At 40.9% G+C, this 23343-nt stretch overlaps 1 protein-coding gene across 1 annotated transcript in view; it reads right to left on the bottom strand.

Annotated features, from left to right (window-relative positions):
• Window positions 1-23343, bottom strand: part of sema3ab (sema domain, immunoglobulin domain (Ig), short basic domain, secreted, (semaphorin) 3Ab) — a 151504-nt gene that overhangs the window by 88627 nt on the left and 39534 nt on the right. The window lies entirely within an intron of this gene.

Raw genomic sequence — 23343 nt, 5'->3', positions numbered from 1 at the left:
TGCTGCTGGCTCACATTGCTTTCATCGTTTCATCGTTTCATCATACTTTCATCATTCTTCAAGATCACTTCAAAATCTGTGCTGTCTGAACCAAATCAAAGTCTCAGCAGAACAATAGAAGCAGATAAACAACAGCGGAGTCACCATCCCTTTGGAACACATTCAAATCCAATCAGACCATCTTTGATAAACCTGTGACTCACCCAGTTTCATATTTTCACCCACTTTTTTTTATAGTGACCCTATCTCAACAACTTACGAACACTAATATACCCCAAGCTCTGCTATATGGATCCCCTTCTACATAAAATCCTGGTCTTCATCGATATCACATTCATCCCTCTGCTGTTGTTAATTTACACTGGCTTTTTGTCCTCTATGTATTTCAAAATCCTGTAAATCCTGACCCTACCTTCCTTCTCTCTCCTGTTTTCCCCCACCATTCATCTTGCCACACCCACAGCAAACCTCCACTGTTTTGTTGACACTTTGTGGAATTCCCCTCCAAAAATCTTCAACTCACTGCTCCCTTCTCTTTAAAACCTGTTTCATGCGAGTCTTGCTGGGCCCTTCTCCTAACTTCTGGTTTACCAAAACACTGAATGTTTTTGAATGTATTCAAGAAGCGACTAGATATAGCACATGGGGTGAATGGGATCAAAGGTTATGGGGAGAAAGCAGGATTAGGATATTGAGTTGGACGATCAACCATGATCATGAAGAATGGCAGAGCAGGCTCAAAGGGCCGAATGGCCTCCTCCTGCTCCTATCTTCAATGTTTTATGTATCTTCTTTGTTTACCATTCAACCTTACACACAGGTTGTGAAATGCTTGGAAATGGCATTTGTAATTTTAAAAACTATACGGTGGAAGTGTTTTCTTCATAATCTATTTGTATCAATCATCAATTGTTTTTCAACATCAAGTTCAAAAATTTTGAATCATGATCTCTGTTCCCATTTTGTTCTGTCCTCTTTGCTGGTTTGATTTTTCTCTCATTTTTCTCCTTTCTTTTACTTTACATTCAGATTGCACTTTTTATCTAATCTCAGCTCCTCTAAAACAAAATGAAGAACTACAGATGCTGAAGATCCAAAGTAAATAAAAACAGAAATTGCTGGAAAATCTCAGCAGGTCCTGCAGCATCTGTGAAACGAAGGCAGTTAATGTTTTGAGTTCAGTGTCCCATTCTTCAGAACTGACTTTAGCTGGAAAATGGTTGGTATATATGCTGAGCATGAGATGGGGAGTGAGGGGTGGGGGGTGGTGGTGTGGGGGAGGGGGTGGTGGTGTGCAAGGGAGGAATTTTCCATCCCTTATGACCTTCCGCTCTCTAATGTTGAATGTTCTGTACCCAGCAAAGATCTCAGTTTTTGCCGCCTGAGTCTCCACCTTAATGAATTTTGGACCCTACACAACATTGAACTTTCTTCCATTGCTTTTGCCTCTGTGCCTATTTCTTTTTACAAGAGTCTTCTCCCTGTCCCACAGATCCCTTTGCCCACCTTCAACACTCTGCCTCCATCTGGACCCCTCCCTCTGGCCTTTTACATGCACTCGATCTGTTGATTGAGAACAGTCGACATAACATTGGTGCCTCAATTTCTCTGCGCCCCCCTCCCCCATTCCAACCTATCTCCCTGTGAAATGACTGCACTCCGTGCTCTCAGATCCAACCCTTCTCTGTTTGATGTTTCCTTGTCTTCTACACTATCATTGACCTTCCCTTCTGTTCCTCTCACCCTCCTGCCTTCCACTTGCTCACCACCAATCAATCACATCTCAGGCATCTCCCAGTTCTGAGCAGAGGACCCAGATATGAAACATGAACTTTGTTTCTCTCTCCAACAGAGTGACTTGCTGAGCATTTCCAGCATCTTCAATTATTAATATGCTGTGCTGATTTTTTTTTACTTGATGAACAGTGTGTCATTGAACCTGCCTTTGTGAGCTGGTTCAGTCGAGACATTCAAAAGAGCATTGCATGGTTTCTTGTATCATGATGGTCATCAGGAGTATGGGGAAAAGGCAGGAGATCGACACTAGGTAATAGAGCTGGTGTCAGCATGATGGGCCAAATGGCCTCCTTCTGCACCATAATTATTCTGTGATTCTGGGTCTAATCACACATTTTGCTTCATAGTTTTGATGTGCCGCTGAGTTAAGTACAAAGGTTACATTCACCCATACTGTTAAGTCAGTATATCATGATTTGTCCATGGTGAGTTTTTAGACTTTTATCAAGCACATCAACATTTCAGCAAAGGTGGTATAGCTCAGAGGAAGTGTAGCTGAATCTGAAGAATACCAAATGCAAATCACCACATCACCTGATGTCATTTTAATGTAAGCACTAACTGCCGAGTTACACCCTTCGGTGTGCATTATATCCTCATTAATTGAATATAAATGTTATTTTTCCAATAAAGTTCAATATATCCAATTACAGTCACTTTTCACCACTGTGCAGCACACAAAATAGGAAATATGTAATTAAAGTTTTTTTTTATCCAGGACGTACAGTAGTACTCATTCCAAAGACTCCTTTTGTACTCAAACCATTACCCTGTTCCCCTCTCTACAGATGCTTCTTGACCTGCTGAATTTGTCCAGTATTCCCTGTGTTTTATTACAGTAAACGCTATGCCATTTCCTGCCTATCAATCTCTGTGTGTAACTGATCATTTATATGGAGAAACACTGCACAGTTATGGTATGGTTGTCCCTCAGCAATGTTCCTTTCAGGAAGCCTATAGTCAGCTCGAAGCATCCTGTGTGTTCTTCTTCACAGCAGAAGAAGGAGAATTAATTGTTCCTGGCAATTATAAACAAACTGGTTAAAATCAGATAGAAATAATTATCAAACACTGACATTGATTCGTGCTTGATTACTTTTATTTATTTGATAACTGTATTTTATATTACACACTGTAATGTTATGACCAGTCCCCAGTTCCCCCATTTTGTTACAGTTCTACATGGGAAACCCCAAATCATAAAGCTCCTGGGTTAGCATGGATGAACTGGCTCCCCATCTTTATACAACCCCCCACCCCACCCCCATGCTTCAACGCAACAAGGTTAATTTAGAAAGTCCCTGTATACCAAGAGCCTACCTATATCTGACTTAAAAATATTCAAGGACTCAGTTTGCACCACCTCTTCTGGAAAAGTTCCAAAGACTCAGGACCCACTGTGGGAAACAACTTTTTCTGATCGCTGTTTTCAATGAGTAACCCCAGATTTTTAAGCAGTGACCCAGCATTAACTAGATTCTCCATAAAAGGAAATATACTCTCCACAGCTACACAAATGGGCTCTTCCTGTGGGAATGCATTTGTGCAATTCTACTTTTACAAATAATTCTTTGAATGGTTCTGCACAGAACATACTGTCTCTATATTAATATCTCTGTGTACATCCACTACTATCACATACCTGAGCGATGGATAAAATAATTCAGTGGTGTTATACATTCACAATATCATTATAATCCTTGAATATTTGACATGTCACTTTAAAGAGAATAGGTTGAATGAAATTTGGCAAATGTACCAATAATACTAAGATTATCTAAAGAAAATAAACAAAAATGTTATGACAATGTTGCAATCACATTTCTCATTCAAAATAAACTGCATTTTAAACATGTGACATTAGATTAACTGAAAGTTTTTTTGAAATAACTGCACCTTGCAATGGAAGTACTTACAGTGACTGCACATAAAAAAAAAATTCTGATCATTTGATCGTCATTGGGAGTGATTATGGGATTACTGACCCAGTACCAAATTGAACTTATTCCGGGTGTTACAGACCCTTCCAGCATTAACTGGCTCCAACCAGGAGGAAACAGCAATTTGCTACCATACTCCAGAAAGTGTTAAAATATCTGAACAGCACCTCAAGGATCCTCCCGAATTTCACAGCCATCAATTCTTAAAGGATATAGAGCCATATTGTGAAGAACAATGTTTAATTTCAAGTTTAAAATGTATTTTGCATGTTAAGAAATGAAACACGTCTTTTATTTTTTTGAGTGTTCTTATGGATTGGAACCAAGAAATCTGGAGGTCTGTTTTGTTTACTTGCATTTTAATGAAGTTTTACCTTGAGGTGAACATCTCAGCCCAAAAAGGTAAAGAAAGAAGAAAAACCTTATTTTCACCTAGCAACAGTAGTTCACTGGTGGCCAGAGAAGGGAAGTACAATGTCGGGAACCAGAAAAAAACCAGGAAATCAGACATTGACTGCCACCTAATATACCACCCTGTTCCCGACTAACATCTGTCTCAGGCTTGCTGCAGTATCCAGTGAACCTCAGCATAAGCTGACAGGACAGCATTTCATTTTCTGCTTAGGAACTCTACGGCCTTCTGGACTCAGTATCAAGTTCAACAATTTTAGGGCTTCCTCCATGTTCTTACCTCAACCCCCCAAACACCAGGTCTTATTATCACATGGTCCACTATGACACACAACCCATCATTAGCCATTAATTGTCCCCATTAACAGCCATTCATTCTCCTAGGCTGACCATTATCCATCCATTCCTTTGTTTGTCCAACTGTTCTTCTCTCTCTTTGGGCTCTATCTCCACCTATCATTTACTCCTTATCCCACCTCTCCTTCCCCCAAATTCTGCATAAAAGACAACTTTTTCCTAGCTACCAACACTTCTGAGGAAGAGTCGCTGAACCCAGAACGTTAACTCTGAACGTTTTCTGCATAGATGCTGCCAGACCTTGCTGAGTTTTCCATTGATTTCTGTTTTTGTTTCTGATTTCCAGCATCCACAGTCCTTTCATTTGTTTTTAACTAATCAGACATTGTTTACTGTGAACCGACCTGAAACGTTAACTCTGTTTTCTCCTTCACAGATGCTGCCAGACCTGCTGAGCTTTTCCAGCAACTTTGTTTTTGTTCTTGTTTACTGTGAGTCAGAGAGTGAAGGGCTGTTGGACAGTGGACTTACGGAACCCATTTAACTCTTAAGTTAGTTTCACAGTGAGTTTCATTTGCAGTTCGTTTTAAGGTATCTTTGGAATATTTATCAGATAAAAGAGAAAGTATCTTGCAATTTCTTCTCTAAGAGGAAAGCAATTGCAGCTGGAGTCTGAACAATGAGCCTTAGTGTGGAGTTAGTAGTGTCTCTTCACTGACATTTGGGATGAAATTATGAACTTGTATCCTTTCCTGGTATCTGTAATGAACTTGTCCCAACTTTACATTTTGTCACGTGAAATATGGCTTACGTTTTTCTTGGCTAAATACTTTAAGTTTTCTGTTAAAAGTACACTGAGGGCCTCAGGTGATTATTCAGTGATTGATATCCTGAATTTAACAACAGCATAGGAGGATCCTGTCAAGTCAGAGATTCTAGTATAAACATCAACTGGGATCATAACAAGGCATACACATGAATTAAGAGTAGGCCATTCAGCCTCTCAAGTCTGCTCCAGGAACAAAGAACAAAGAACAGTGCAGCACAGGAGCAGGCCCTTTGGCCCTCCAAGCCTGCACTGACACATTTTGCCTTTCCATACTAAACTGTCTTCACTTACAGGGTCCATATCCCTCTATTCCCTTCCTATTCATGTATTCGTCCAGGTGTTTGTTGAATGCTGCTATTATGTCTGCTTCCACCATCTCCTCTGGCAGTGCGTTCCAGGCACTCACCACCCTTTGTGTGAAAAAAGTGCCTCGCACATCTCTTTTAAACTTCTCCCCCACACCCCACACCTCGAATTTGTGTCCTCTAGTAATTGACACCTCTACTCTGGGAAAACGTCTCATACTTTCCACTTTATCCATGCCATTCACAATTATATAAACTTCTATTAGGTCGGTCCTCAACCTCTTGTGTTCCAGTGAAAACAAATCCAGTCTATCCAAACTTTCTTGACAGCTAAAAGCTCCCATAACAGGCAACATCCTCGTAAACCTTTTCTGTACCCTCTCTAAAGCATCAACATTCCTCTGGTAATGTAGTGACCAGAACTGTACGCAATATTCCAAGTGTGGCCTAACTAAAGTTCTATAAAGCTGCAGCATAATTTGCCTATTCTTAAACTTAATGCCCCTTCCAATGAAGGTAAGCATGCCATCGGCCTTTTTTACTACCATATCTACCTACGCTTTCACCTTCAATGATCTGTGCACCAGCACACTCAAATCCCTCTGCATATCAATATTCCTAAGTGTTCTGCCATTCCCTGTATAATTTCCACCTGTATTTGACCTTCCAAAATGCATCATCTCACATTTGTTTGGATTAAACTCCATCTGCCCATGCCTCCAACTGATTTATATCCTGCTGTATCCTCTGACAATCCTCCTCACTATCTGCAACTCCACCAATCTTTGTATTGTTTGTAAATTTACTAATTAGAGCAGCTACATTTTCCTCCAAATCATTTATGTAGACCACGAACAGCAGAGGTCCCAGCACTGATCCCTTTGGAACACCACTAGTCACAACCCTACATTCCGAAAAGCATTCTTCCACTGCTACCCTCTGTCTCCTGTGACTAACCCAGTTTTGTATCCATCTTACCAGCTCACCCTGATACTATGTGACTTCACCTTTTGTACCAGTTTGCCAAGAGGGACCTTGTCAAAGGCTTTACTAAAGTCCACGTTGACAACATCAACCACTTTTCTTTCATCAGTCATCTTCATCGCCTCTTCAAAAAACTTGATTAAGTTAGTGAAGCACAACCTCACCTACACAAAACCATGTTGCCTATCACTATTAAATCCATTTGCTTCTAAATATGTGTAGATCTTGTCCCTGAGAATCTTTTCCAATAATTTCCCTGTCATCAACGTGAGACTCATAGGCCTGTAATTTCCAGGATCATCCTTGTTACCTTCTTAAACAATAGGACGACATTGGCTATTCTCCAGGCCTCTTGGGCCTGACCTGTGGCCAAAGAGGATACAAACATATCTATCAATGCTCCAGCAATCTGTTCTCTTGCCTCCCTCAATATTCTGGGATTGATCCCATCAGGACCTGGTGACTTATTTACCTTAATACTTTTCAAGATGCACAACACCGCATCCTTTTTAATACCAAATTTGCCTAGAAACTTGACACTGCCTTCCTTGAGAGAATTCCTTCTCTTTAGTAAGTACCAACACAAAATATTTGTTTAAGACCTCACCTACCTCTTCTGTCTCCACACATAGATTCCCTCCTTTGTCCTTGAATGGGCCAACCCTTGTCCTGGCTAGCCTCTTGCTTTTTATATCTGTATAAAAAGCCTTGGGATTCTCCTTAACCCCGTTTGCTAATGACTTTTAATGACCCCTTTTAGCCCTTCTAATTCATTGTCTAAGTTCTTTCCTACTTCCCTTACATATGTCAAGGGCTTCATCAGTTCCCATCCTCCTCGACATTACCTATGCTTCTTTTCCTTTCTGAAGAAGGTCATAAAACCCCTGGTCATCCAAAGTTCATGTAACTTGCCTTACCTATCCTTCATTCTCACAGCAAAATGCCGTTCAAAAAATACCCACATGTCCGATGTAGATTTACCCTTAAACAGCCACCTCCAATCAAAATTCTCCAGTTCCTGCCTAACATTGTTGTAGTTCACCTCCCCCAATTTAACACCTTCACTTGAGGACTGCTGTTATCCCTTTCCATGAATATCTTAAAACTTATGGGTATTATGGTCACTACTCCCAAAATGCTCTCCCACTGAAACTTCACTCACCTGGCCAGGTTCATTTCCCAAAACCAGGTCCAGTATAACCCCTTCCCTGGTTGAACTGTCACATATTGTGTCAAGAATCCCTCCTGAATGGTCATCACAAATTCTGCCCCAACCAAGTCCCTCGCACATAACGTGTCCCAGTCAATATAGGGGAAGTTAAAATTATCCACCACGACAATGTTGCTGTTCTTGTATCTTTCCAAAATCTGTCTACATATTCTCTTCTCTATCTTCCACTGGCTGTTGGGATGCCTGTATTTTTCCCCCAGCATTGTGATTTCACCTTTCCTGTTCCTGAGTTCTACACATATTGCCTTGCTGCATGAGTTCTCTGATGTATCCTCTCTCAGTACAGCTGTGAGATACTCCCTCACCCCTTTATGCCCACTTTCTGCTGCCTATTATCCAAGCAATCCTCTTTCTATGCTAATGTGTTATCCCTACACTGTGTGCACATACTTGGTGTAATAATCTTTGATAGATTTTCAAAAGACATTTCACAAAGTGCACTAGGTGCAGCACATCCAAGGGCAGTCCTTTGTCTAGGTTGCTTGTTATTCCCCAATAACTAATAAATTCGTCAAACCTGACCACACTGACTCTACCTGACTATATTCAGATTTTCTGACTGTCCAGCTATATAGCCTCCTTAATAATAAACGTTGGAATTACAAAGGTTTACTTAACCAACCTGTCATTTTCTCCTTTCCATCTGTCTTGTTGAATTAAGGAGATACTTTGCCATTTTCCAGTTTGGTGGGCCCTTCCTGGATTCCATTAACTTTGGAAAATCAGCAGCTACTTCTTTTAACTCCGAAGGATGAAGTCCATCGGGATCAGGGACTTCTCAGACATTTGTTCTCATACTTTCCTTTGTATTCTTTCCCTGACAATTGTAATTCCTGTAAGATACTTTATCCCTTTCAAATCCTGACACTCAAATATTTCCAGGATGATATTTATTTCCCCTTCAGTGAAGGCAGACACAAAATATCTGTTCAACTCAGTTGTCATTTCCCTATCTTCTGTTATTAATTCCAAAGTCTCTAGAAGACCAACACTCACATTACGTTTTTTTATTGTTAAAGACCTGCAGAATCTCTCACTATCTCATTTTATGTTTATAATTAGCTTTCTTTCATAACCTAATTTCTCTTTCCTTATTAATCTTTCAGTTATTCTTTACTGTTTCTTTGTATCCTGTCCAATCTTCTGATTTGCTACTCACCTGTATGGAATTATATGCCTCTGCTTTCAGTTTCCTACTATCATTAACTTGATTATTAGCCACAGATGGTGTGCGCTTCCCCTAGAAGCTTTGTTTCTCACTGGAATCTAGTTTTTCTGAATGTTCCAAAATATTTCCTTAAAAATCTGCTGATCATACTGAGATAGTAAACAAGAGAAATTCATTCAAAAAGGGACATGTACTCAAGGTAAACGAAATTCTAAATACTTTGCAAAATAGTCTGAATTTGTAAAACCACTTCTCTCTTTAGATTACTATAGTTGATTAAGACAACATGTGCTCATAAAACCAGATTTACCTCAACACATCAGAAACTGAACAGTAATAACATCAATTGCAAATCATTTCAAAAGTTGAAAGGTATTCAATGTGCATCAAAATGCTGCATTATTAGAAAAGAATTAGCTGAGCAGAAAACTGTAGCACATATTTAGGAATGGTACACTTAACTGCACAACCCTTGATTATCGAAACCACTCAACTATCAGAATCAACTTGTGTCGGCTGAACATTTTAGGTTGTAATTACCGGCTTCCAGTTTTCTGAACTCTTCATTAAGCAAACAAATCCTTTGTTTCTGAGGGAGTGCAATTGAAAATGAACCAGAATAAATGCCTCTTAAAGCCTGATAATTGAACTCTGAATTCTGAAGGACCTTTCCAGTTTTCTTTCACATTGAAGATGTACATAATGTAAAACAATTTTCTGGAAACATCTGGCGAGTAGTGCTACAAGATAAAACCAACATTGATAGAAGATTGGGAATTATGTCTTCTTAAAAAATACCGAAGTATGTCACAGGAAAATAAGAAGGAAAATGGTTTTATTGAATCAGACTGACTATGCTCACATATTATGTTATGATGTGGAGGCGCCGGTGGTGAACTGGGGTGGGCAACCTCAATAATCACACAATATCAGGTTATAGTCCAATAGGTTTAGGTGAAGACACAAGCTTTCGGAGTCTCACTCCTTCTTCAGGTATCAGTGCTAGACGTGGCATCAGACACAGAATTTATAAGAACATAAGGTCATAGAACTGATACAGTGTTGAATGAACGTAAAACAGCTGTTAAATCTTTAATCAGTTAGAAAGGATTAATATGCAAATTCCAGAATTTCTTTCAAGTCACTGCCCTGAGATCTAAAACTTGAATGACTTGAAAGAAATTCTGGAATTTGCATATTAATTCTTTCGATCTGATTAAAGATTTAACAGCTGTCTTAGATTTGTTCAACAGCACGTCAGTTCTATGACCCTTTGATCTTTTGCTTATAAATTCTGTGTCTGATGCCACCTCTTTGTCTGACACCTGAAGAAGGAGTGAGACTCTGAAATCTTGTGTCTTCAAATAAACCTGTTGGACTATAACCGGGTGTCACGCATTTATTAAATTATGCAGATTAACAAAGCCTCATGAGACTATTGGAATTTTTGGGGTCAAGATGGGTTCAACCCAATTTAATATTTGAACTGGTAATGTTGTTCACATCAACATTTTGAGGAGACCTGACTTATCATTGAAGTTATATTAACTTATTAAAATGATATCAATGCACAGGAAGACGTAACAAATGAAAAATAAAATACAGGATTTTAAAATATTTACCACATGAACTAAAATGCTTTCCATTGGAGACAAGTCTGTATTTGATTCAAATGTTAAGCATAAAACTAGAAGGCAGAAGAACAAAATTAACAAACTTCAAACAAAATTATAAATTGTAAGGTATTTTTGACTCACAGAACAGACATTCATTTGGAATAAACTTCCATCATACTCAAGTCATGCTTAATTGGCCTTCTTATTTGAAATAAAAACTATCCTCAAGAACAATATTGACATTTCGACTGTGGAGTGCAGTCTGCTGTGATGGAATAGTCTGTGCTGTTGGAAACAAAATCAGTTTACTGTACAACATAAATCTTCTGAGCTTTTTTTTCTAATTAAGAAAACTCTCCTCAAGAAATCAATTTGTATCATTCTCCATTGCATGAGTAAAATAGAATATCTAGAATGTGGGACTGGAATTTCTCAAAAATTGGCTAAGCATCATTTTCAGGGAGTTTTCATAGAGATTTTCTCTCTGACATCTAGTGAGTTTCTCTGCTGCTCACCTCATCAATAAGACAGAAGCTCTGTGAGGCTCGAAGTTCTGAATGAAGTGGGACTGCGTAATCAGGTAAAGTAAATGTTGTGGGCATCAAGCAGGCACAAAATGAGTGAGAACTCAAAGCAAGCTAAGAGCCCTGAGAGGCTTCTGCAGAGAGATGCAGACAAGTTAAGCAACTGAGCAAAGTGGACAAAATTTTATTAAATAAGGGAATCAAAGATTTTAGGGTAAAGGCAGGAAAGTGGTGTTGAGGATTATCAAATTCCCATGATCTCATTGAATGGTGGAGCAGACTCGATGGGCTGAATGGCCTACTTCTGCTCCTACATCTTATGGTCATATTATGCACCTTGTTGTGTTTGCATGTGGAGATGCATACTTGTCCCTTTGTGCAAAGTAGCCCGACGACAGCATTACAAAGTAAGGCTTTGTGAGCTCCAAAGTGAACTGTATTATAAGTCCCAAACTCGCCATGATGACTTAGTGAGGCTGGTACTGATTTGATGCTAACTTCTGTGGGCAGCAGTGGGGGATGGGGCCAGGCAGTCACTGCCCATGGAGCATACCTTGGCTTGTTGGAGAATACTGGCCAAGATGAGGGGCCAGCGAAGTAGTCGGGCTCTGACTTTCATGTCAGGATTTGTCCTTATCTAATATCTCTCCACTGCCTGGGAAAATGGCAACTGAGATTGTAAGACCATCAGACATAGGAGCAGAATTAAGCCATTCAGTCCATCAAGTCTGCTCCACAATTCGATCATGGTTGGCATGTTTCTCAATCCCATTTTCCTGCTTTCTCCCTGAAACCTTTGATCCACTTAATTATCACAAAACTATCTATCTCCGTTTCCCATACACTCAATAACTTGGCCTCCACAGTCCTCTGCAACAATGACTTCCACAGATTCACCCCCCTCTGATTGAAGAAATTCCTTTTCATCTCAGTTCCAGAGGGTTGTCCCCTCACTCTGAAGCTTTGCCTTCGGGTCCTAGTTTCTCCTACTCTCCATGTCCACTCTATCCAGGCCTCTCAGGATTTCTAAGTTTCAGTGCAGTCCTCAGTGCAGTCTCCGATGAAGTGTCAGTGTGTTTTCCCGCCTGGTTTTTAAACTCTGGAGTCCGTTGAGCTGGATTGCCTCACTTCCGGTTTTCCTTCCTATACACTCCACTATGAAGGAAAACCGAAAGTGAGGTAATCCAGCTCAACGGACACCAGAGTTTAAAAACCAGGTGGGAAAACACAACGGCGCTTCATCGGAGGCTGCACTGACGATGTTACCCAGCAGGGTAATGAAACGTCTGCGGAACAATGAAGAAGCTCGGCGAGCCAACCAACCACAACATCCACAACCCGAGCTACAAATCTACTCCAAAACCTTAGTAACTCATCATTTCTCACATCATTCAAGGCCTGGTAAAATGCAGCTTGTGTTTATGATTTAATACAAAATTATTTAAACTTTACATTAAGAAAATTGTTGCAAGAAACTATTGAACCAAAGTGTGGTGTCATGGTTACAAAACAATGTGGAAAAAACTCAAGAGTATAAATTCACCTTGGGCAATAGTGTAGAAGGGACAATGGCAAATAATCATTTCTTTTGGAGTTTGACTTTCTGTTCCATTGACCTGTATTCATTTCAATTGCTTTATCATTCTTTTATGTCTAAATTTGAAAAGGATGATGTGAGCGCTGTCAAATCTGCTTTTCAGAGACACAAATAAACATTTGAATGTGTCACATCATCGCCATTGCCAAGCTAAAGAAGGAAAGGAATAAACAGAACCTGTATTTACATGCTGCTTTATCAAGTCTCTCAAATATTCAAAAACACTTCTCAAATAACATATTCCTTTGAAGTACAATGATTGCAATTGCCTAATTAATAACAACAGGAATTGCACAGAGCAAGATCCCACAGTCAGCAATGTGATGAAAGACTGGTTTATTGAGCATCACAAGTACTGGATGAATGAAGAATATTGGCCAAGAAGGCAGAAGAACTCCTTGGAGGCCAGGCGGCATCAGAGGAGCAGGAAAGCTGACATTTCAGCTGACCTGAAACGTCAGCTTTCCTGCTGCTCTGATGCTGCCTGGTCTGCTGTATTCCTCCATCTCCACACTGTGTTATCTTTGACCCCAGCATCGGCAGTTCTTACTATCTCTGAAGAACTCTATGTTTCTCTTTCAGCTTTTGTGCATTTGAATAAATCCCACACTCCTTCTAACAATGCAGCATTCCCTTTGTCACAACACTGTAGCCAAGTTGGGAACTTTTGAGTTTCAGAAAAAGAAGTGTATGTGCTGCTAAACAAGGGAAATCTAACTGATGGTGATTACCAAGTGTTTTGTTGAAATGGATTTGAATATGGACTCAGAACTCAATGTCTATCATAGAACATAGAACATTACAGCGCAGTACAGGCCCTTCAGCCCTCGATGTTGCGCCAACCTGTGAAAACCAATCTGAAGCCCATCTAACCTAAACTATTCCATTATCATCCATATGTTTATCCAATGACCATTTAAATGCCCTTAAAGTGGGCGAGTCTACTATTTTTGCAGGCAGGGCATTCCAAGCCCTTACTACTCTCTGAGTAAAGAACCTACCTCTGACATCTGTCCTATATCTATCACCCCTCAATTTAAAGCTATGGCCCCTCGTGCTAGCCATCACCATCCGAGGAAAAAGGCTCCCACTGTCCACCCTATCTAATCCTCTGATGATCTTGTATGTCTCTATCAAGTCACCTCTTAACCTTCTTCTCTCTAACGAAAACAGCCTCAAAACCCTCAGCCTTTCCTCATAAGACCTTCCCTCCATACCAGGCAACATCCTGGTAAATCTCCTCTGCACCCTTTCCAATGCTTCCACATCCTTCCTATAATGCGGTGACCAGAACTGTACGCAATACTCCAAGTGCAGCCGCACCAGAGTTTTGTACAGCTGCAACATGACCTCATGACTCCGAAACTCAATCCCTCTACCAATAAAACCTAACATACTGTACGCCTTCTTAACAACGCTATCAACCTGGTTGGCAACTTTCAGTGATCTATGCACATGGACACCGAGATCTTTCTGCTCATCCACACTACCAAGAATCTTACCATTAGCCCAGTACTCTGTATTCCTGTTACTCCTTCCAAAGTGAATCACCTCACACTTTTCTGCATTAAACTCCATTTGCCACCTCTCAGCCCAGCTCTGCAGCTTATCTATGTCCCTCTGTAACCTACAACATCCTTCTGCACTATCCACAACTCCACCAACTTTGGTGTCATCCGCAAATTTACTAACCCATCCTTCTACGCCCTCATCCAGGTCATTTATAAAAATGACAAACAGCAGTGGCCCCAAAACAGATCCTTGAGGTACACCACTAGTAACTGAACTCCAGGATGAACATTTCCCATCAACCACCACCCTCTGTCTTCTTACAGCTAGCCAATTTCTGATCCAAACCGCTAAATCACCCTCAATCCCATGCCTCCGTATTTTCTGCAATAGCCTCCCATGGGGAACCTTATCAAACGCTTTACTGAAATCCAAATACACCACATCAACCGCTTTACCCTCATCCACCTGTTTGGTCACCTTCTCGAAGAACTCAATAAGGTTTGTGAGGCACGACTTACCCTTCACAAAACCGTGTTGACTATCCCTAATCAAATTATTCCTTTCTAGATGATTATAAATCCTATCTCTTATAATCCTTTCCAACACTTTACCCACAACCGAAGTAAGGCTCACTGGTCTATAATTACCAGGGTTGTCTCTACTCCCCTTCTTGAACAAGGGGACGACATTTGCTAGTCTCCAGTCTTCTGGAACTATTCCTGAAGACAATGACGACATAAAGATCAAAGCCAAAGGCTCTGCAATCTCCTCTCTAGCTTCCCAGAGAATCCTAGGATAAATCCCATCCGGCCCAGGGGACTTATCTATTTTCACACCTTCCAGAATTGCTAACACCTCCTCCTTATGAACCTTAATCCCGTCCAGTCTAATAGCCTGTATCTCAGTATTCTCCTCAACTACATTGTCTTTTTCCTGCGTGAATACTGACGAAAAATATTCATTTAGCACCTCTCCTATCTCTTCGGACTCCACGCACAACTTCCCACGACTGTCCTTGACCGGCCCCAATCTTACTCTAGTCATTCTTTTATTCCTGACATACCTATAGAAAGCTTTAGGATTTTCCTTGATCCTACCTGCTAAAGACTTCTCATGTCCCCTCCTGGCTCTTCTTAGCTCTCTCTTTAGGTCCTTCCTGGCTAACTTGTAACTCTCAAGTGCCCTCACTGAGCCTTCACGCCTCATCTCTACATAAGCCTCCTTCTTCCTCTTGACAAGAAATTCAACTTCTTTAGTAAACCACGGTTCCCTCGCTCGACCACTTCCTCCCTGCCTGACAGGTACATACTTCTCAAGGACACGCAGTAGCTGTTCCTTGAACAAGCTCCACATTTCAATTGTGCCCAGCCCCTGCAGTTTCCTTCTCCACCCTATGCATCCTAAATCTTGCCTCATCGCCTCATAGTTGCCTTTCCCCCAGCTATAACTCTTGCCCTGCTTTATATACCAATCCCTTTCCATCACTAAAGTAAACGTAACTGAATTGTGGTCACTATCACCAAAGGGCTCTCCTACCTCCAAATCTAACACCTGGCCTGGTTCATTACCCAGTACCAAATCCAATGTGGCCTCGCCTCTTGTTGGCCTATCTACATACTGTGTCAGGAAACCCTCCTGCACACATTGGACAAAAACTGACCCATCTGAAGTCCTCGAACTGTAGCGTTTCCAGTCAATATTTGGAAAGTTAAAGTCCCCCATAACAACTACCCTGTTAGTTTCGCTCCTATCCAGAATCATCTTTGCAATCTTTTCCTCTACATCTCTGGAACTTTTCGGAGGCCTATAGAAAACTCCCAACAGGGTGACCTCTCCTTTCCTGGTTCTAACCTCAGCCCATACTACCTCAGTAGACGAGTTGTCATCAAGTGTTCTTTCTGCCACCGTAATACTGTCCTTGACTAACAATGCCACACCTCCCCCTCTTTTACCACCTTCCCTGATCTTACTGAAACATCTAAACCCCGGAACCTGCAACAACCATTCCTGTCCCTGCTCTATCCATGTCTCCGAAATGGCCACAACATCGAAGTCCCAGGTACCAACCCATGCTGCAAGTTCACCCACCTTATTCCGGATGCTCCTAGCATTGAAGTAGACACACTTCAAACCACCTTCCTGCCTGCCGGTACACTCCTGCAACCTTGAAACCTGATTTATGACCTCACTACTCTCAACCTCCTGTACACTGGAGCTACAATTCAGGTTCCCACCCCCCTGTTGAATTAGTTTAAACCCTCCCAAAGAGCATTAGCAAATTTCCCCCCCAGGATATTGGTACCCCTCTGGTTCAGGTGTAGACCATCCCGTTTGTAGAGGTCCCACCTACCCCAGAATGAGCCCCAATTATCCAGGTATCTGAATCCCTCCCTCCTGCACCATCCCTGTAGCCACGTGTTCAACTGCTCTCTCTCCCTATTCCTCGCCTCGCGAGCACTTGGCACGGGTAACAAACCAGAGATAACAACTGTTTGTTCTAGCTCTAAGCTTCCACCCTAGCTCCTTGAATTTCTGCCTTACGTCCCCATCCCTTTTCCTACCTATGTCGTTGGTGCCTATGTGGACTACGACTTGGGGCTGCTCGCCCTCCCCCTTAAGGATCCCGAAAACACGATCCGAGACATCACGGACCCTGGCACCTGGGAGGCAACACACCAACCGCGAGTCTCTCTCGTTCCCACAGAATCTCCTATCTGTCCCCCTAACTATGGAGTCCCCAATGACTAATGCTCTCTTCCTCTCCCCACTTCCCTTCTGAGCAACAGGGACAGACTCTGTGCCAGAGACCTGTACCCCATGGCTTACCCCTGGTAAGCCGTCCCCCCCAACAGTATCCAAAACGGTATACTTGTTTTTGAGGGGAATGGCCACAGGGGATCCCTGCACTGTCTGCCTGTTCCCTTTCCGTCCCCTGACTGTAACCCATCTACATTGCTCTGCAGACAGTTTTTATTTTGATTGCATATAGCCTACAATCTAACTTCTAAAACAATATTCAATAGCCAAAATATCAAAGGGGAGGGAGGATGTCTATACATGTCGACAATTCATGTCTATGTTTATGGAAGTCATTAGTACTTTTTACAGCAGCTCAAGGATAATTTTAGCAATCTGTTTTCATGAAGCTTTGTTTTATATTATGCAAATAAAGAACATTTGTCTGCACATCGCAGTGATAATAATTGAAGGGCAGACATTTTAAATTTACTTTAATACCTTTCTGACATGCTTGTAATTATAATTTATAATTTACTTCAAGATATCTACTTGAAGCTGTAGTGATCATTAAGAATATGTCATCAGCTAATTTTGGTTAAGAGAGGGTTACTCTCAGACAATTAATTTGTTTCTCCTGCCTTTTGAAGAGTAATTTTCTGTAATAGAAAAGAAATGGAATCTGCCTCAATTGACAATCATTGATGCAGAGTGATCAAACACTTGGCACTGTTTTTAATAACACTATCAATGATGACAGCCGATGAAGTCTTAAAGCAAGATGCTGCTCATAATCTAGGAACAAAAAAACAATTGTCCTATTATTAGTGACATTTTCTGCAAAGGAATTGACACAAACCCTCACTGGCACATCAAACAAAACACCGGAAGGCTTGACTTCAATCTGAACTTTACAACGGTTTTCTAAAATAATCGGCAGCAGGAAAACTAACCAGACTGATCTGAAAACTACTTCTTGCTTGTATATATCACCGTGAAACTGCAACATTACCCAGCGGTAAAACCAATGAGAACACTGGAAGGAAAGTGAGTCACTGGGGATAGATGTTTTCATAGTAGAAATAATAAATATAATTTTGGAAATATTTCAATTTGTTACACAAAGGAAACAGATTTCAAATGAGGATGAATAACAGTTTTTTTCAGAATCACGAGCCCCACATATCAGATTTATTCTACCCCATGAGCATTGTATTTAACAGAACGCCTGGTGTAAGGTGGAATTTTGATGCCCTCTGGGCTATTGATTTAATTAGTCCTGACTCAGGAGGCAGTCTCACACCTCAGTTGTTCAGAGGGATGCAGGTTCAAGTCCAAATCCATTGTATTGAGCAGCAGGATCGAGGCTGATATTCCATTTTCCAGAGGTGCTGTTTTTTGAAGGAGATGTTAAATCAAAATCTGGACTATCCACCAAACTAGGCATTAAAAAAAAACATTAATTTCTTTTAGATGAAGATCAGGGAAGTTCTCCCTGGTCTCCTGGCCCATATTTGTTTATCCCTCAATCAATATCACTCAAGCAAACTAAAATAAAACAAAGTACTCTGGATATTGGAAATCTGAAATAAAAACAGAAATTGCTGAAGGCTGCCAGATCTGCTGAGTTTTTCCAGCAACTTCTGTTGTTGTCACAGAACGGCATGGTGGCTCAGTGGTTAGCACTGCTGCCTCACAGTGCTAGGGACCTAGGTTCAATTCTACCCTTGGGCAACTACCTGTGTGGAGTTTGCATGTTCTCCCCATGTCTGTGTGGGTTTCCTCCCACAGTCTAAAGATGTGCAGGCTAGGTGGCTTGGTCATGCTAAATTGCTCATAGTGTTCAGGGATGTGTAGGTAAGGAAGCTTAGCTATGGGAAATACAGGGATCGAGGAGTGAGATGGTCTTTAGAGGGTTAGTATGGACTCATTGGCCACAAATGGCCTGTTTCCACACTGTAGAGATTCTAAGAAACAGATTGCCCAATTATTATTACATTGCTGATCCTCTCAGGTTTTCTAGTTAGTTAGTGGGCAATTGCTGAATATTTTAAAATGGAAGAAGTCATGAAACAAAGTCCTTATGAGTTTATCAGCATTTTTCTTACATACAGAAACAAATTCTCTCTCTCTGTTCCATGTGTAAAGTTTCCTCCCTACTCTATCTGATTGTTTGAAATCAATCCTCAGCTCACCATATCCTGCCCTCTATGATTTATTTACACTGACTCCCCAAACTCATTTTGTCTCAATTTTTAAAATTACTACCTCTTCATTTCTCTTTATTAGAATTGTGCACAGCAGACAATGGCAATTTATTTCTGTTCTCAATAAAATGTAGAAAGGAACCAAATGACTAGACCAATTAATCTCAGCAGAATACGTTGTACTTTAAGAATCTTTTGTGTGGGAGTGTGGTTCTACCGTTAAGTGACTGTACATTGTTTTATGGAAACTGCAAGCTTTTGCACAACATGATCTGTTTTCTCCTTTAATGCCACAAGTCATGGTGAAGATGTACCATTCTGCTTCAGGGATATTTTCAGCTCCTAAACCCACATACAAATCTTCGGCACTTTCATCTTTATTTTTGAAGGACCCAACCAAGCAATAGCAGGGAGCAGCTGACGATCCAGTTGAGGGGGAAAGCTCCTAAGGCTGAGGGCTGCTTCGTGACGCCCCCACCCGACCCCCTCCCAGCGTTGACACAACAGTACCCTGACCAACTGAGGAGGGAGTTTCATGATGGAGGAGGAGAGAGTGCCTCAACATGTGAGGCTCCCTACATTAAAGATCATTCCCTTTTTCAAACATTTTGAGCACCCCCAGCTACCTGGTTATGATCAATGGGATACCCTGCTGAGGCTGAATAACCAGGACTGGTGACAGCGTTCTGAAGAAGGGTCACTGGACCCGAAATGTTAACTCTGATTTCTACCCACAGATGCTGTCAGACCCACTGAGCTTTTCCAGCAATTTCTGTTTTGTTTCTGATGTGGGTGGGGTCCCATAGCCCTGCTCTACATGAGCCAGCCATGGAGTTCAGGCTGACAGCTCTTACCTGGGTTCTCATTTGGAAATCCCAGTTAGTATGGGAACTTAGTCAGTCCTGTAATTGGCTCTAATTGCCTTCAAATGTCGACCTGTGACTATTAACTTGGCACCACATCAGCATGACAGCCATTGGTGCAGAATTTCAGCTTCACCTACCTCCAACTCCAATCCTGACCCAGCCAACCCAATGTAACTGGAAGGATCTTTGAATGTGGACAAAATTTCAAAATAAGGTTTCAAATTTTTTTTAAAATTCATTCACAAGATGAGGGTGTCACTGGCTAGGCAGCATTTATTGCCCAGAGTCAACCACATTGCTGTGGGTCTGGAGTCACATATAGGCCAGACCAGGTAAGGATGGCAGTTTCCTTCCCTAAAGGACATTAGTGAACCAGATGGATTTTTCCTCCAACAATTGGCAATGGATTCATGGTCATCATTAGATTCTTAATTCCAGATAGTTTATTGAATTCAAATTCCACCATCTACCACAGTGGGATTTGAACCCAGGTCCCCAGAACATTGTCTGGGTCTCTGGATTAACAGTCTAGCGATAATACCATTAGGTCATCGCTTCCCCTATGCTAGGGATCACAAAGAGATGGGAGAGAAGTTAAGATGGTGGAAATGTTAGAAAATTTAAAAGATAAAATGCAAAGTTATAGCTGATGGATTAAAAGGGGCAGGATACAAAATTGACTGAGTGACAGGAAACAGAGGGTAGTGTTTGAAATGGATATTTTTGGAATGGAAGAAGATTTTCCATTCTGTTCTTGTCTGGGATGTGGGCAGCACTGGTAATGCCAGCATTTGTCGCCCATTTCTAATTGACCTTGAACTAAGTGGTGTGCTCAGTCATTTCAGACAGCAGTGAAGTGGGTCTGGAGTTGTTGTTGTGGGTTTGGAGTCACATGTAGTCCAGACCAGTAAGGATGCAGTTTCTTTCCCTAAAAGGGCATTCGTGAACCAGATGGGTTTTTATGACAATTGAAAAAGGCCAATTTTTAATTCCAGATTTTACTTAATTCAAATTTCACTATCTGCCACGATGGGTTTCGAACTCATGTGTCCAGAACATTCTGGAATCTGGGATCGGTGACATTTGTACTATGTCATTACCTCCACAATTATTGGAAATTAAAAAGAGGAGTTCTCCTGAAACACATCATTCTCTTCATTAAATTTTCAGAAGAGAACTAATTGATGATTCCAACCTGTGAGAGATATTTGTATTTTTAGTCTGTAATTTGCAGCACTGGGCAGAGACTGAGCAACGCTGATTGGCAAATCTTACTGTTGGCATCAGACCTGGTCCAGATGCTGATTACAGGATCTCTGTGGCGTTGTACGGTGATATGTATTGTTGCTACGTCAACAGAATAGCTCCTGCAGAGGCAAAATGTACAAAACAGTGGGTATCCTTGGAGGATGCTGGAAAGCAGCAGTCTGTATATCTCCTGCCAGATAGAAGAGTTCATTTGTAGATTTTTCCTTTGGAATATTTTGTTAGGAACACTATATATTGAAACGAATACAGCAATGTTCCCCTGGGAGATCAATTGCTTCCTTTTGTTCAGGCCCGGCCCTGCTTTTCTCAAACGTTTCTTCGGCCATTCTTCAGAGACGCTCTTTTACAAAAATATTCTGCACTCACTACTTCATTTGCAGCTCAAAGATTGAACATAAAATTTCTAAAACATTCCAGATTCATCAGTGCCCAGGATATTGGTAATGATACTCACATGGGTTTGCAGTTTCAAAATATGTAATTAACTAAAAGCAGGAAGACATCCTCATGGTAAGCAACAGGTGAAAGTGTCAGATGAACATTCTTTCTGACATTGAGTATAACCTTTGAATACGCTTGATGGAAAGTTGCTCCCTCTGCAATTTTAATCACTTGTAAATCACTCGACTGTTTCTATAATAGGACTAATTTGGCAGACAATCAAAATGCATCCTCCTGCCCTTTCAATTTTTAAATCATGCATTTACAGGTGTTGAAACAGATCTTTCTCCAACAGCCATAATCTTGAACGTTGCTGCGTTAATTTTTCAAACTAAATGAAACATGGCATGCATAACTATTTCCTATAGTCATTAATCTGAAATAATTTCAGTGAAACACATAAGCCCAGCAATGTTAAAAATAGGAATTGTGTTCTAAATGTGCCAATATATATTGTAGCCATATGTGCTGTACTGGGAATGTGAATGTCCTTTCAATAGCTGGACAACAGAGAAAGAAAAAGTACCCTGTGACTTTGGCAGACTCTATGGTGACATTGTTATTAAACTGAAGCTCTGGTATTTTTCTGCTTTTGTAGTTGGCAGCTAGGAAGTCTGCCCATTAAATGAATAACAGAAAGTGTTGGGCTGAAGGGTGTGAAGTGAAAATTCCAAGCCAAAGAGTTCAAAGCAAAATTGATTTAAAAAATAATAAACATACCACAATAAAACTTCATTAGACAAACATTTTCTAATCAAAGCACCAGGAATAATAATACCTATGAAAATACTGTCTCCAGATGTGTCTTCTGATGATTGACTAGAGTTCACTTTATGCACCAACGCTATTGGTGGTGTGTGGTTTATCAGTACGGAGTGCTATTTTGGGAAATTATTTATGTCATTTTCCTTTACAACAGAAAAGTGGAAACATTTGTTCACATCACTGCTTCCCTTGCCCTTATTATCTTCCTGTTTATTGGTTTTAGCATCAGTTCATTATAAAGCTCTTGCAATGAAACTTGCGAAGGGAAATAAAAACAGAAATTGCTGGAAAATCTCAGCAGGTCTGGCAGCGTCTGTGGAGAAAAATCAAAGTTAACATCTTGGGTCCAGTGCCCTTTCTCCAAAACTTGGGATACTGGACCCAACACATTAACTCTGATTTCTCTCCACAGATGTTTCTGGACCTGCTGGGCCTTTCCAGCAATTTCTGTTTTGTTTCTAATTTCTGGCATCTGCAGGCCTTTCAGTTTTTATTGCATAAAAGAAAGTTGGATACATAAGCTGCAAATCTTCACTAATTTTCAACAGTTTCAGACTGATCACAGTGTTTATATTGCACCTGGTGATAGGTGGTAATACTACTGTGTCCATCATAATCACTGAAAATTCATCCCACAATGCAGGGGGAAGAAGTGTAAATGAGGATAGCACGATAGCACATGGAGGCAAAGGAATCATTTGATGGACAAGCCACTGGGGTAATCTCATGATTTGCCAGTGATTTTATAAGACTGCCCAATAAAAACTGGAAGAACTGTGGATGCTGTAAATCAGAATTAAAAACAGAAGTTGCTGGAAAAGCTCAGCAGGTCTGGCAGCATCTGTGAA

Source organism: Rhincodon typus, chromosome 22 (assembly GCF_021869965.1).
Source record: "Rhincodon typus isolate 14 chromosome 22, sRhiTyp1.1, whole genome shotgun sequence".
NCBI lineage: Eukaryota > Metazoa > Chordata > Chondrichthyes > Orectolobiformes > Rhincodontidae > Rhincodon > Rhincodon typus.
Note: the sequence above shows the minus strand (reverse complement) of the source record. Positions and strands in the feature narration are given on the sequence as shown.